The sequence below is a fragment of the Ovis canadensis genome, chromosome 18 (assembly GCF_042477335.2).
Source record: "Ovis canadensis isolate MfBH-ARS-UI-01 breed Bighorn chromosome 18, ARS-UI_OviCan_v2, whole genome shotgun sequence".
Classification (NCBI taxonomy): domain Eukaryota; kingdom Metazoa; phylum Chordata; class Mammalia; order Artiodactyla; family Bovidae; genus Ovis; species Ovis canadensis.
The window spans coordinates 20,032,527-20,047,188 of NC_091262.1; the positions used below are offsets into that span (position 1 = coordinate 20,032,527).

Sequence of the window (14,662 nt, forward strand, 5' to 3'; positions counted from 1 at the left end):
TTTTAAGTTGTTTTCTGAGAATTTTTCCCTACTAAAGTTGTAAAATACAGACTAACTCATTTTTTATTTCAAATGAGATATAATGATACAGTATTGAGAGTTCTTTATTGCTATTTCTTTAAAAATTTGTATGACTATTTAGACTCCCATGCACAGTTTATTAGACTGTGCCATTCTCTCACTTTCTCTGGATCATCTCCCTTAAATACTAACACCTATCCTATGATTTTGTATTATTATTATCATTTTATGGATAAGTCAGTCAAGAATTAGGACGGCTGAGTGATATGCCCAGGAGTACACAGTCAACAAATGGCATAGCCCAGATTTAAATGCACTGTTTTTTGAAAGGTAATTCTGGCTGGTATGTAGAGAGTAGACTGGGAGGGTGTGCCTGGAGAGGGCGTAGACTGAAGCACTGAAGGCTGAAGATGAAGGTGGCTTAAACCAGGATGATGTTGGTAAGGATGAAGGAGTTGGGTATGACAAAGATTTAGGAGGCAGAATGAGGAGATATAGAAATTGAAAGGATACAGGACAAAGAGGGAAGGGGAAGAGTCAAAGATGACTCCTGGGTTTCTGGTCTGGACACCTGAGAAGATGTGTGTGCCATTTATAGTGGGGGAGCAGGGGTGACTGAGGGATGATGAGATGAGCTCAGGTTTTGATGGTGAGTCTGAGATGCCCTAAGGCATCCAAGCGGCAGCGACAGCTAGATAGTTATATGATCAGGACTAGAGTTGAGAAAATAGGTTAAAAAGTCCTCCCCTTGTACACAGTAATTGCCTTGGGAGAGAGTGAGATCACCCAGGGAGGCTTTATGGAGGGAAAAGGGGAAACGACTGGTGACAGAGCCCTGAGGAACTTTGGTATTCGTTGGTTGTGAAAAGAAGGGTAAATTGGTAAAGGAAAAAAGAAGAATTTGCCAGAAAAACAGGAAGAAAAGTAAAGAAGAAAGAGATATCCTCTTCCTTTTGATTCCTTTTGCTGTTCTGGAGGACATGGAGCTGTTGGAAGGAAAAAAATGAGTTAATATTTGTGAACTGTCGAGCACAGTGCCTGCTAGTGCAATATATGAATTTCTGGAAAGTTCTCCCTCTCCTTTTCTTGTTTTTCATTTTCTTTTATTGATGACCTGGTTGAGGGAAGCCCTGGGGCACTAATGAGGACAGAATCCAGATTGTACTGTGAGTGAGGTATCAGGAAGCAAAGGTAGTAAATGCAGATGCCTGCCTCAAAAAGTACCAAGAGGCAGGGAAGACTGACCAGGCAGGGGGCAGAGTACATGGAAAGTTCTGAAGGTAAGACAAGATTTGACACATTTTGGGGAACTGCGAGGAGTTCCTCATCCCTGGGCAATGGGTGTGGAAAGTCATGGTAAGGAATTCGAGCTTCACCCTAAGGGCAGTTACTAAGGGCAGTTAAGGGTTTTGAAGCAGGGAGAGGGACATCATCAGATTATCGTCTAGAAGGGTTGCTCTGCAGCATGGAGAATGGACTGGACGGCAGAGAGATAAGCAGGGAGGTGGCTCAGGAGATGGCTGCAGCAGACCAGGTAGGGACGGTGACAGCCCGGACTCAGGGGGTGTCGTGAGAATGGAGCAACGTGGACGGAGCTGATACAGATGTGTGGAGAGTACAAATGACAGGCCTGGGAGGTGCACAGATGTGGGGTGGTGAAGGAGATGGAGGGGTCCAGCTTGAGACCAACTTTCTGTCTGTGGCTGGTCGGGACGTTTACTCTGCAAAAGAACACTGGTAGATTTGCAATTTTTTGTTAGTATCAATAATTCTGAATATTCTTATAAAAAACTTTTTTTCTTTCTTTAAGTTATTTGCTGATATAAATTACCAGAAGTTAAACTGCTGGTAGGTAAAGCATGAATATTTTATACTTCTTGATTTTTATTGACATTCTGCCAAAGGGTTGTTTTGATTTACCTGGCCACCAGAAATTTGCTTTTCTTTGCTGTTAATTGAGCTACTTTTACACCAACTTTGTCAACTTTTTTAATATATTTTACATAGCATTCAGAAAACTAAGATCATGGCGTCTGGTCTTCTTGGCAAATAGATGGGGAAACAATGGAAACAGAGAGATACTTTCTTTACTTGGGCTCCAAAATCACTGCAGTTGGTGACTGCAGCCATGGAATTAAAAGATGCTTGCTCCTTGGAAGAAAAGCTATGACCAACCTAGACAGCATATTAAAAAGCAGAGACATTACTTTGCCAACAAAGGTCTGTCTAGTCAAAGCTATGGTTTTTCCAGTAGTCATGTATGGATGTGAGAGCTGAACTATAAAGAAAGCTGAACACCGAAGAATTGATGCTTTTGAACTGCGGTGTTGGAGAAGACTCTTGAAAGTCCCTTGAACTGCAAGGATCCAACCAGTCATGACATCCTAAAGGAAATCAGTCCTGAATATTCATTGGAAGGACTGATGCTGTAGATGAAATTCCAATACTTTGGCCACCAGATGCAAAGCACTGACTCATTGGAAAAGACCCTGATGCTGGGAAAGACTGAAGGTAGGATGAGAAGGAGATGACCAAGGATGAGATGGTTGGATGGCATCACCAACTTGATGGACATGAGTTTGAGCAAGCTTTGGGAGTTGGTGATGGACAGGGGAGCCTGGTGTGCTGCAGTCCATGGGGTCACAAAGAGTTGGACACAACTGAGTGACTGAACTCCCATTTTACAAATTTTACTAATTTAAATTTTTTCCAAGTCCGTATACCCTCAATGCTTGCTGACCAGACCCACCCTCAAAGATCTGCTGAGGACAGACCTGCCGTCAAAGTCTCAGCACTGCACCGGTTCCTAAAGTTCAAAGCAAGAAATCAAGATATACTCAGAGTATTCCTGCAAGGGCCATTACCCTTTATAAAATTCACTAGAATAAAAAATGGCTTCTAAGACCCAGCAGTATGCATTGCAAAGATTTAAGCTTGGTTTACACATTTCCCAAACTTTGTTTCATAGGATACTAGAATCTCATGAGAGTTCACAGGTCTATCCAGAAAAGGTGAATTCAGGAATATTAAGATCGGTATGGGCCATATTCTGTTTTGTCAGTTAGCCCAATACTGTCCTTCTTGGCAATTTTTTCCTGCTCCAATAAAAACACAGTTCATGATCAAGTACTGCACTTAGTTATCAAGGACTCTGGTCTTCTGTAATCTAAACAGTTTCTCAGCTTGTCATTGTCTCTTAATGACAATGAAATTTTTGAAGAATACAGGCTAGTTATTTCATAGACTGTGCCTTAGTTTGGGTTTATCTGATGCTTCCTCCTGGCTAGATTCTGACAGGACAAGCCCAGCTAGAATGCTACAAAAGGACATTATATTTTCTTGGAGTATTGTATCTGGAGGCACATGAAATCCATCTGTCCTTCACTGGTGACTTTAATTTATCTGCCAGTGGTGTGTGTGCTGCTTCAGTGTATAATGACTTTTCTGTTTGCAGCCAATAACCATTCTGTAAAGAGACATTTTTAAGACTATGTAAATTTTTTACTCCTCTTTGAAATGTCTCTCCAAGTTTAGCATCCATTGATGAGTCTTTCGCAAGCTAGTCTTTACCATGATGGTTGCAAATCAGTGATTTTTCCATCTGTCCTTCTGTGTACATTTATCAGTTGAAATGTCTCTCCCTCTTCTCACCAAGTTATCTATTTGTTGTGTGCATATTTGCTTTTTTCACCTAACAATACATCCTGAAAATCACTTTATAATTCATTTAAATCTTCTTTATTTGTTATATAGATGGATAATACTCTATTTTATGTACATAATATAGTTTTTTAAATAGTTTATGTTTTGGCATTTAAGTTGTTTTTGTTTAGTAAAACAAACAGCTAAGTCGTGTCTGACTCTGCCACCCCATGGACTGCAGCACGCCAGACTTCCCTGTCCTTCACTTTTGCTCAGACTCATGTTTATTGAGTCAGTGATGCCATCCAACCATTTTATTCTCTGCTGCTCCCTTCTCCTCCCACCTTCAATATTTCCCAGCATCAGGGTCTTTTCTAATGAGTCAGCTCTTTGCGTCAGGTGGCCAAAGTATTGGCACTTCAGCTTCAGCATCAGTCCTTCCAGTGTGAATGTTCAGGGTTGATTTCCTTTAGGATTGACTGGTTTTATCTTCCTGCTGTCCAAGGGACTCTCAACAGTCTTCTCCAGCACCACAATTTGAAAGCATCAATTTTTCAGTGCTGAGCCTTTTTTATGGTCCAATTCTCACATCCATACATGACTATTGGCATTAGGTTAGGTTCCAATATTTTGTAAATAAAAGTAATGTTGTAACGAATAACCTTACACATATGTATTTTTGTATTGTTGAAGGTGTATCTTCAGAGTAAATTCCTAGAAAGGGAACAGCAAGGTCAAAGGGAGCATATGTTGGCAGTTTTGTAGGATATTACCAGTTGCCTTTCATTGGGCTTCTACCATTTGTATTGCCATCAGCGGTGTGTAGGAGTGCCTGTTTCCCCACAGCCCCTTTCAAAAGAATGACTGTATCATCAAGCTTTTGAATTAGTTCCCATCTGATAGTTGAGAAGTGATATCGCAGTATAGTTTTAATCCACACTTCTCTTATTTAAAATGGAATTGAGTAACTTTTCATATATTTAACGGACTTCAGTATATTTTTGTGCAATTCCTTTTTTGTGAATTATTCACATTATTTGTCCACTATTTAACAGAATTTTTATCTAGCTCGCCTTAACAGTTAAAATTTCTTTATAAATTACACTATCTATGTGTCATAATTTTTTTCACCCAATTTATCATTTGGGTTTTAATTTTTGTGCATTTCATTGAGATAATTTACAAATTATAAAACTTACCCTTTTTAAGTGTACAATTTAGTGGTTTTATTGTGCTCACAAAGTTGTACAACTGTTACTACTATCTAATTCCAGACATTCTTCACCACCTTAAAGGAAACCTTGTGCCCATTGGGAGTCATTCCTATTCCCTCCTTTTCCTCTGGCAACCACTATCTAATCTCTGTCTCTGTGGACTTGCCTATTATGGACAGTTCATATAATCATATAATATGTGGCCTTTTGTCTTTGGCTTCTGTTATTTAGCATAATTTTTGCAAGGTTCGTTTGTGTTTAGTTTGTATCAGTACTTCATTTCCTGTTTATGACTGAATAGTACTCCTTTTGTTTATATTCATCAGTTGACTGATGTTTGGGTTATTTCCACTTTATGGTTATTATGAATAATGTTGCTATTAACATTCATATATAAGGTTTTCAAGGATGTATATTTTCAGATCTCTTGTATATAAGTCTAGGAGTGGAATTTTTGGATCATGTAGTAACTCAACATTTAGCTTTTTGAGAAACTGCCAAAGTATTTCCCAAAGTGACCTCAGCATTTTATATCTCTATGAGTAATGAATGAGTTTCAGTTTCTCCACATTCTTACCAACCCTTTTAATTGTCTGTTTTATTTTAAACATCCTAAAGAGTGTGAAATTGAATCTCACTGTAGTTTTGATTTGCATTTCTCTAATGACTAAAGATGTTCAGCATCTTTTTATCTCTTTACTTGGACATTTGTTTATCTTCTTTGGAGGTATGCCTATTCAAATCCTTTATCCATTTTTAATATAGTTATTTATCTTTTTATTGTTGACTTTAAGGTTTTTTTGTATATTTTGATACTAGGTACTACACCCTTATGATATATGATTCATTAAACTTTACTCCTATTATGTGGGTTGTCTTCTCACTGTCCTGATAGTGTCCTTTGAAACACAAAAGGTTTTAATTTTGATGACATTCAACGTATTTTTGGTATTGTTGTTTGTGCTTTTGACATTACATCTAAGATGCCATTGCCTAATTCATGTTCATGAAGGCTTATGTCTGTTTCTTTCTGAGAATTCTATAATTTTAGCTCTTACATTGAAGTCTGATTCATTTTGAGTTAAGTGTTTATATGATATGAAGCAAAGGTCTGAATTTATCCTTTTGTATGTGGATTCTCAGTTGTCCCAGCACCATTTATTAAAAGGACTATTCTTTCATCATTGAATTACTTGGCAGCCATGTCCAAGTCAATTGACCAAGAATGTAAGGATTTATTTCTAGTCTTTCAATTCTATTCCATTGAGCTATATGTCTATTCTTATGCTCATATCACAATTTCAGTTGTTGTTTTATAGTAAGTTTATGGATATTATGAATAACACTACTATGAACATTCAAGTACAAATTTTGTAGTAAGTTTTGAAATCTATTAAATGTGACATCTCCAACTTTATTATTCTTTTTCAAGATTGCTTTGGCTATTCCAGGTCCCTTAGATTTTCACATGAATTTTAAAGATTTTTCTTTCCAGTTTCTGGAAAGAAAAAAAAAAGAAAACAGGATTTTGATAGGATTACATTGAATCTATATTGCAGTTGTGAAGTACTGACATCTTAACAGTATTAAGCCTCTCAATCTGTAAAATCCATAAATATCTCTTATTTATTTATGTCTTAATTTCTTTCAACCATGTTTTATGCTACCAGTTTTGTACTTCTTTTGGTAGATTTATTCTCAAGTATTTGGTGGTTTTTTATGTTATTACAAATGGAAGTGTTTTCTTAATTTCCTTTTCTTTTTGTCCATTGCCTGTGCATAGAAATGCAAATGATTTTTGAGTATGTTTACTTTGCATCCTGCCGCCTTTCTAAACTTGTTTGTTAGCTCTAGTTTGTGTGTGTTTCTGTGTTTACGTGGGTTTTTTTGCCACAAAGAAGCTTTCTTAGCACTTTCAAGTTCTCAGTCTTTCCCTTTATTCCATTTAGATGGACTCTGGGAAGAATCTCCCTTTATCCAGGATACTGAAGAGTTCCCTTCTTTTTTGGCTGTGCTGGGTCTTCGTTGCCCTGGGAGGGCTTTTCTAGTCGTGGTGCGTGGGCTTCTCGTTGCAGTGCGGGTTTCCCAAGTTGCGGCCCACAGGTTTCTCTAGTTACAGAGCACAGGCTTTAGACTGCACAGGCTCAGCAGCTGCAGTTCACGAGCTTCGTTGCCTGCAGAATGCGGGTTCTTATTCCCTGATCAGGGATTTAACCCACAGCCCCTGCATTGAATGGCAGATTCTTAACCATTGGACAACCAGGGTTGTCCCCACCTATTTGTATAATCCTTGTAAAGTTTGATAGGTGACTTTTATTGTTGTTTATTCTTGAGGTTAATAAAGATTAGTGAGTGCTGAAATAAATACTTGCCTATGATCATTAAAAAGATAGCTTTATGAGGTCAAGGTAGCATTTGGATTTGAATTGATAGATGAATAGATAACTTGTGGTACATATATACAATGGAATATTACTTGTCCATAAAAAGGAATGAACGTGAGTCAGTTGAACTGAGGTGGATGAACCTAGAGTCTGTTATACAGAGTGAATTAAGTCAGAAACAGAAAAACAAATGTCATATATTAATGTACTTGTATGGAATCTAGAAAAAGGTACCGATGAACCTATTGCAGGACAATAGAGATGCAGATGTAGAGAACAGACTTGTGGGCACAGCAGGCGAAGGAGAAGGTGGGACAAATTGAGAGAGTAGCGCTGATATATTCATGCTACCACCTGTAAAGCAGAGTCTAATGGGAAGTTGCTATATAACACAGGGAGCTGAGCCCAGTGTTCCTGATGACCTAGAGGGGTGGGGTGATGGCTGGGCTAGGGGGGAGGCTCAAGAAGGAGGTGATATGTGTATACACATACACACACACACTTATGGCTGATTTATGCTGTTGAGTGGCAGAAACCAACACAACAGTGTCAAGCAATTATCTTCCAATTAAAAATAATAATGAAAAGATGGCGTTGAATTTGAAATCAGAAAAACAGCTGCTGGGTTGGAGTTTGACACTTCTGTTTACCAGTTGTTTGATAATACAAGTCATTTAGTCTTTAAAATAAAGAAAAAAACTATGAAAGACCCTATCCACTTCACAGAAGAGCTCAAAGATTCACAATGGAAAGTCCTTTGTGAACCATTTGGCATGTTGCCAATATGAGCTACTTTTATTTATTAATAGTAATTGTTATACATTTATCAAGACTTCCCTTTTCTTTAGCGACTTTACCTAAAATACAGAAAGGTACAGTGTGGCCACAGCTTTCCAAGGGAGCCCATGCCTAAAAGCCATTTATTAATTACACACAAAGAAAGGTGGTTTTGTTATTTCCCCTCTTATTTTTTCACTCTTCATTCCTTTGGAATGAGAGAAACAACCAGGGAGAAAGGACCTTTTATTTTCGGTAGAAAGTAGAAAAGTTCCAAAGTATTTTAGAACCTAGCCCATTAAATGGAGAAGAATAAAGCCAGCCCCACAGAGCCATCACAGAGGGATTGATGAAAGGGCTGTCGTTGGCCGGCAGGTCCTCTGCAGCAGGGTTCTGTGAGGAAACTAAGCAAGCATGACTGCTTCTGAAGCTCTTCAAGGCAGATTTTGGTCCTAGAACCTTGTTTTCCTATCCAGGAGAAATATTACAGAATTTCTTTTATGTGAGCAAGAACATGGTTGTGGGTGTGTGCTTTCAAGGGGTATAAATTAACACCACACTAGCTTGGACAGCTTTTTCACATCTCTGACACTAAAATGGTATATCTCTCTTTTCAGTTTTCAGGGCAGCTCTGAGACTCAGTAGTCCCCAAATTTAGAGAACTTTCATTTGCAAAGTATGATGAAATAATTTATCAGTTTCTCTACCAATGACAGAAAGTCTAGGTTCAGGTTCTTGCTCTGGGTGAGTTATTGGCCTTGGTCAGGCCTTGCTGGTGGCTGATAGGTGCTCACTCGTGGCCCCTGGCAGTTACAGACTATTTAGCAAATAGCAGCACTTCTTACTGGCTCTTGTTAATTGCGGTGTATTTGCTATAAAGTGAAATTAATTTATTAGAAATAATCAGAGTGCTATTTTTAATTTTCAAAATCTCTAACAACATTAGCCTATTTTTAAAAAAATTAGAAAAGAAGGTTGCATGCATGCTCAGTTGTGCCTGACTCTCCGTGGCACCATGGACCATAGCCCGCCAGGCTCCTCTGTCCATGGGATTCTCCAGGTAAGAATACTGGAGTGGGTTGCCGTTTCCTCCTCCAGGGGATCATCCTGATTCAGTGACCAAATCCCAGTCTCTTGAGTCTCCTGCCTTGGCAAGCGGATTCTTTACTATTGCGCCACCCCGGAAGCCACAAAATTGGGAAAGTGGCAGAATGCAATTATGATTTCAGACATTATAAACCTTTTCTAAGAATGATGTAAATCTGGGTGCCATACTGCTGCTTTTGAAAAAACAGCTATTTTTAATTAAAACGATAATGCTTTTTACCAAAAAAAAAAAGCCATACAGAAAAATACAGAGAACTGAGCTACAAACCGTCTCAGCCTGCCCCATCCCAGAAGTAGCCAGTGGTGACACTTGTTGAGTGGTGAGCATTTTCCCTCTGCCTGTGCACAGATGGGTGTAGATTGAGAGACAAAGAGAGGGAGAAAAAAAGATTGATAAACTTGACAGCATAAAAATGAAAAACTTCTCCATGACAACATACCATAAAGTTAAGAAATAAATGTCAATGAAGGGAAAATATAGAAGAGTTATTATAAAAGCTAGATGAAAAAGACAACTTGATAGAAATATGGACAAAAGACAGAGACATTTTACTGAAGAGGAAATACAAATGGCTGATAACCATCCAAAAATAATCCCCAGCCTTACTTGTGATTAAAGAAATGCAGCGTAACCAAGGAGATGCCAAGGAAGTTTGGTGACACTGCATGATGGCAGGGGTGGGGGAAGCAGACACACTTGGTATCGACACCATTTGCGGGGAAAGCAACTGACATGCCCTCTCCAGTTTTATAATACCCTGACCCTTTGACCCAGTGATTTCCCTTCTATAAACTTACCTAACAGACAGATGCACACAAGTTTGCAAAGAAACAGGGTCAGTGACAATAGTAAAAAATTAGAAATGCCCTTAAAATCCATTAGTAGGAAATTGATTATGAAGCTATAATCTGTCCGTGGGATGGGATACTATAGAGCCACTAAACAGAATGAGATGGATGTCTGTTCTGACATGAAAGGTGTCCAAAGTATATTCTTAATTTTAAAAGGTCAGATGTGAACCAGATTGTTCTTTCAGTCAATGACCAATTAAACACTACAATGTGCTGGACACAGTGTTAGGTCTGGGACTATGATGGGAGGTTCAGTTGTCAGAGGTCTTGCTCTCAAGAAGCAGCCTAGTGAGTGAGATAGACCTTAGTGAAGAATAATACAGGTGAATGTAAACGTACCAACGTGAAGGCGCCACAAGTCGAGGTACCAGATGCTGCGAGAGCTCCGTAGGGCAGCCTGACCTGATGTGGAATCTGATAATGAGACACCCCAAAGGATGAGGAGAGGAGCCACTGTGGTTAGCGCCCCGAGTGGGGGCAGAAGAGGAAGCTGAACCAAGAGGGGGGCAGGGCCAGGCTCTGATCCTGTGTGTGTGTGTGTGTGTGTGTGTGTGTGTGTGTGTGTGTAAGCACATCAGAATTTCTGAAAAGATACCCGGGAAACTGTTGGTAGTGAGTAAGCTATTAAAAATCAGACTGGAAATGGGGAGAAGAGAGGGTGAGGCTTATAGACACGAAGGACAGGACATTTAAATTTGTAATTGTTTATTATTTTCTACCACTTAGGATTTTAAAAAAATTATATGCAGGTGCTACTCTTATAATTTAAAAATCTAGTTAAGTTTTAGAAGACACACACAACCAAAAGAAAAAAAACTAAGGCCCCAACATGTCTATTTTGGTGCTAACTCTTAAACAACGAGTAGGGCCTGTTCTTCCCAGCCTTTTGGGGGAGCTAAAATTGACAACTGGAGAGCTGCCGCAGAGCCTTTCTCTGACTATTAAAAGAAACTGGCTCAGTCCGCGGCTCTCAGAAATCAGTTTTTGAATGCCCTCTGCACCCAGTCACTCCTTGCAACTACTTTCCTGCAGGGATTCCCAGCTCCATGTCTTTTTTTAGCCAAAGCCATCCAGCGGCCTCCGCACATACCCTGTGTGGCCATGGAAGGCCTCCCTACTGGGCAGAGATGGGAGAGGAAAGGAAGCGGCACCCTTGGACTGCAACATGACCCTGTCTTGCCCAAGGATGACAGCCCAAAGCTGAAGCAGGGTATGGCCAGTTCTGGCAGAGCAGAGAGAGAAAGCTATGCACTTTCACAGCTGGTCAGTTATAAAAGCAGCAGCAAGCTCACACTTCATGGTGACAAGTGGGCTTGAGCTTCTGTTGAATTAAGGCACAAATCTGAATCAAAGCATAAATGGAGGCACTTGATAGAAGGCACTGTAACGTCTGCTCCATCCACTGTCCGCTGCCTGACCCCTCCAGGTGTCCCTCTTCCATGAGTGCTCAGAATTCCGGATGCTGGCAGTTCACTCTTCTGCCAGCCAGTCTATTCTGTTCTGGGCTGAGTCTACTCTTTAGCAACTATTCTCTGACTCTTCATAGTTCTTCATTATGTTGACTTGAAAATCACCTTTCTGTGACTTCTGCCCTCTTGATAACCAGGTGTTAGATGAGCAAAACATGCAATTTGAAATCCCAGGCCTTAGTCTGAACCCCTGTTCTGTCATCAGCCAACTCTGTGACCTTCAGACAGCCGTTAATTCTCCTCAAGACTTCCTTTTCCCATCCTTAAATTAGGCAGTCAGCATCACTCTCACTAGTCATTTTGAGATTAAGTGGAGCCAGTGTACCTCGGGGTTAGTTCCCTCAGGCCCTCCCTGTCCCAGCCCCAGCTGCACTGAGAGATCCTGGCAATTACTGTTTTCCTCTCCGCGAGAGTTCTCATCTCCAGGATAAAGAGATCCGGCTTAAGCCCACAAACGTACTTTGAGCTACTTGAGTGCTCTTCACTTTGCTGTGGGAGAGATTTCCCTCTGAGTCATGGATTCCCCTAATTATTATCAAAAAGAGAAAAGAAGAAATCTCTCTCCCTCCTCCACAGGAATTGGAGTTCCACACTCAGAATGAACCCAGTTCATTTTAAGTTGAATATTCATCTGATGGGGTCTGCCTGCATAAATAGACACATCCTTTTTACTAGTCATCAAGTTTTCTCTTCAAAAACTATCACACATTTTCCAAATCCACGGGGACAGGCCCAGTTAGATAAGAGTCTGCCAGCCCTGGCTCTGGCTGTGTCTATAGACAGCTGGATTGGAGCTGAGGAACCGGCAGTTTCCCCAGAAACACACAGGAGGACCGCAGCGCAACAGCTGCTCTGTACCTTGCCAGGGCTTGAGGCGGTTAGTCCATATGGGACATTAAAGATGTTTTTGTTTTTAACCCAGGACGACATGCTAGAAGCTGAACAGATTTAAGAATATTAAATATTCTTCCTCAGGCTCAAGATGGCAGTTGATAAACACGTAACCATAAGATATCAAAAACATCAAAGGATAGGAGGAGAGGTGCAAGCCCCGGGGTGCTTAATAAAATACAAGGAAGACCAGCAGGGCCAGTACCCGGGCGTTTGTATAAAGCCAGAGTAGCAAGCAGGACTCTGGTAACTCTGTTCACTCTAACCTTTATCCTTACACGCTCCAGATGTATGTAACAGGGGTATTTATATTATCTTAGCAAACAAAGTGTTGCTCCAGAATTGTGAACAGTGGCTTAGTTTGGAAAGATTGGGTGATCTAATCACGAGCTCTGTCACCTTCCTCTGTGCTCGCTCCCTCAGGAGGCTTCCTGCCTGGTGTGGTACCGTGCTTATCAAACTGTGTCACCCCCACATTCATGCTCCAAGGAGGATCTTTTGGGGGCGGCTGGATGGGAGCAACTGGGTGGGCTTGCAGACCCTCTCCACCTGCTTCAGCGAGAACAGCCCCACTCTTACCTGCCTTGTATATTACAAAACCATGGACAATTCTGTTTGGACTAAAAGGCATTCTTTTGCTTTAAAATCAGAAACTTGAAAAGCAGTGGCATCATGATGTTTGAATCCTTTTGAAAGTTGCTTTTCTACTCAATGATGTGTTTTTGAAATATAACCATGTTATAACCACATAGATAGAGTTCAATTGTTGTATGAATAAACCACATAATATTCATTCCACTGCTGACAGTTGGACTGTGAAGAAGGCTGAGCGCCGAAGAATTGATGCTTTTGAACTGTGGTGTTGGAGAAGACTCTTGAGAGTTCCTTGGACTGCAAGGAGATCAGCCCTGGGATTTCTTTGAAAGGAATGATGCTAAAGCTGAAACTCCAGTACTTTGGCCACCTCATGCGAAGAGTTGACTCATTGGAAAAGACTCTGATGCTGGGAGGGATTGGGGGCAGGAGGAGAAGGGGACAACAGAGGATGAGATGGCTGGATGGCATCACTGACTCGATGGATGTGAATCTGAGTGAACTCCGGGAGTTGGTGATGGACAGGGAGGCCTGGCCTGCTGCGATTCATGGGGTTGCAAAGAGTCGGACACAACTGAGTGACTGAACTGAACTGAACTGATGGGTATTTAGATGGTTCCCCATTCTTCACCATCTCAAAATATTTCTTCAGTGGAGTTGAGGGCATTTTCTGTATAGGCACTGATGGACGGTGCCCTCTAAGCTAGACCAGAAGGGAAGGGACAGTGGGTGGATACTGAGATGTGGAGAGTAGACAGAGGATGAGAAGCCGCACAGATGTGATAAAGTCAGGATGCCCCAACAGTCAAACAGGTTATGTGAACTGTGGGATCCAGAGGTAGTGCAGATCATGGGGGACTGGGTGGACAAGGATGGGGAGGAGAATGAGCCTGTCAAGCCCCAGAGGCCAAGGTGTTAGCTGGGTCATTCACGGGGTGTTTTAGTTTGCTCTGTCAGCTCCACCCTGAACCCCTCTCTGTGCCCACTAAGCACCATGTCTGTGGGCCGCCTTGCCCTCTGCCTGGAGGTCACGCAGCCATGACCTTGGAAGAAGAGAGCACAGTGCAGGTGGGCTTCATCCCTCTACCGAAGGCCATGGCTCCCTCCCCTATAACTCATCGTTCCAGTTCCAGCAAATGCTCCCTCCCGTGCTTTCCCTCTGATGGTAAAACAGCCTGTTTGGGGTCCTCTACTCTCTTCCTTAGGTTTCCTCCATGCAAAGGGTCATTTTATTGACTTCTGTCCTTTATTCATCTGTTAAACTGAACTATCCCTTTCTTGCCCAATAGCTGCGGACCAATCTTATGGAGCTTCCTGAAAATGATGATGGGAGGAAGGGTGGAGAGGAAGGTAGTGAGCCAGAACCCTGGAGAGGGGCAGTGTCTGAGTTTAGGTCAAATCAAACTATCCCACATTTTTGTTGTTCATCTGTAAGTGCACTTAAAACCAAAAGCTCTACCTAATTTTTGTGTGAATTCCTAGTGTTTGAGTAATATGTGGCATGCAAAAAGCATTTTATAATTAAGATAAATTGAATTGAATAGCACTGAATTAAATTAAGCTGAATTGTTCTGAATAAATGAGATACTAATGTGGCACATTTTAAACATCACGGGTTCCCTTCTCCACTGCCCTCGCCCCCTACTCCAGCATATGGCGTTTAAAAGCTTCATGAACATCAAATAACAAATTAGATCAGACACTGAGTTTC

The 14,662-nt window shown here is 41.0% G+C and overlaps 1 protein-coding gene across 18 annotated transcripts in view; it reads left to right on the top strand.

Annotated features, from left to right (window-relative positions):
• TTC23 (tetratricopeptide repeat domain 23) overlaps nt 1–14,662 on the top strand; it is a 164,968-nt gene that overhangs the window by 112,699 nt on the left and 37,607 nt on the right. The gene's annotated exons all lie outside the window — the stretch shown is intronic.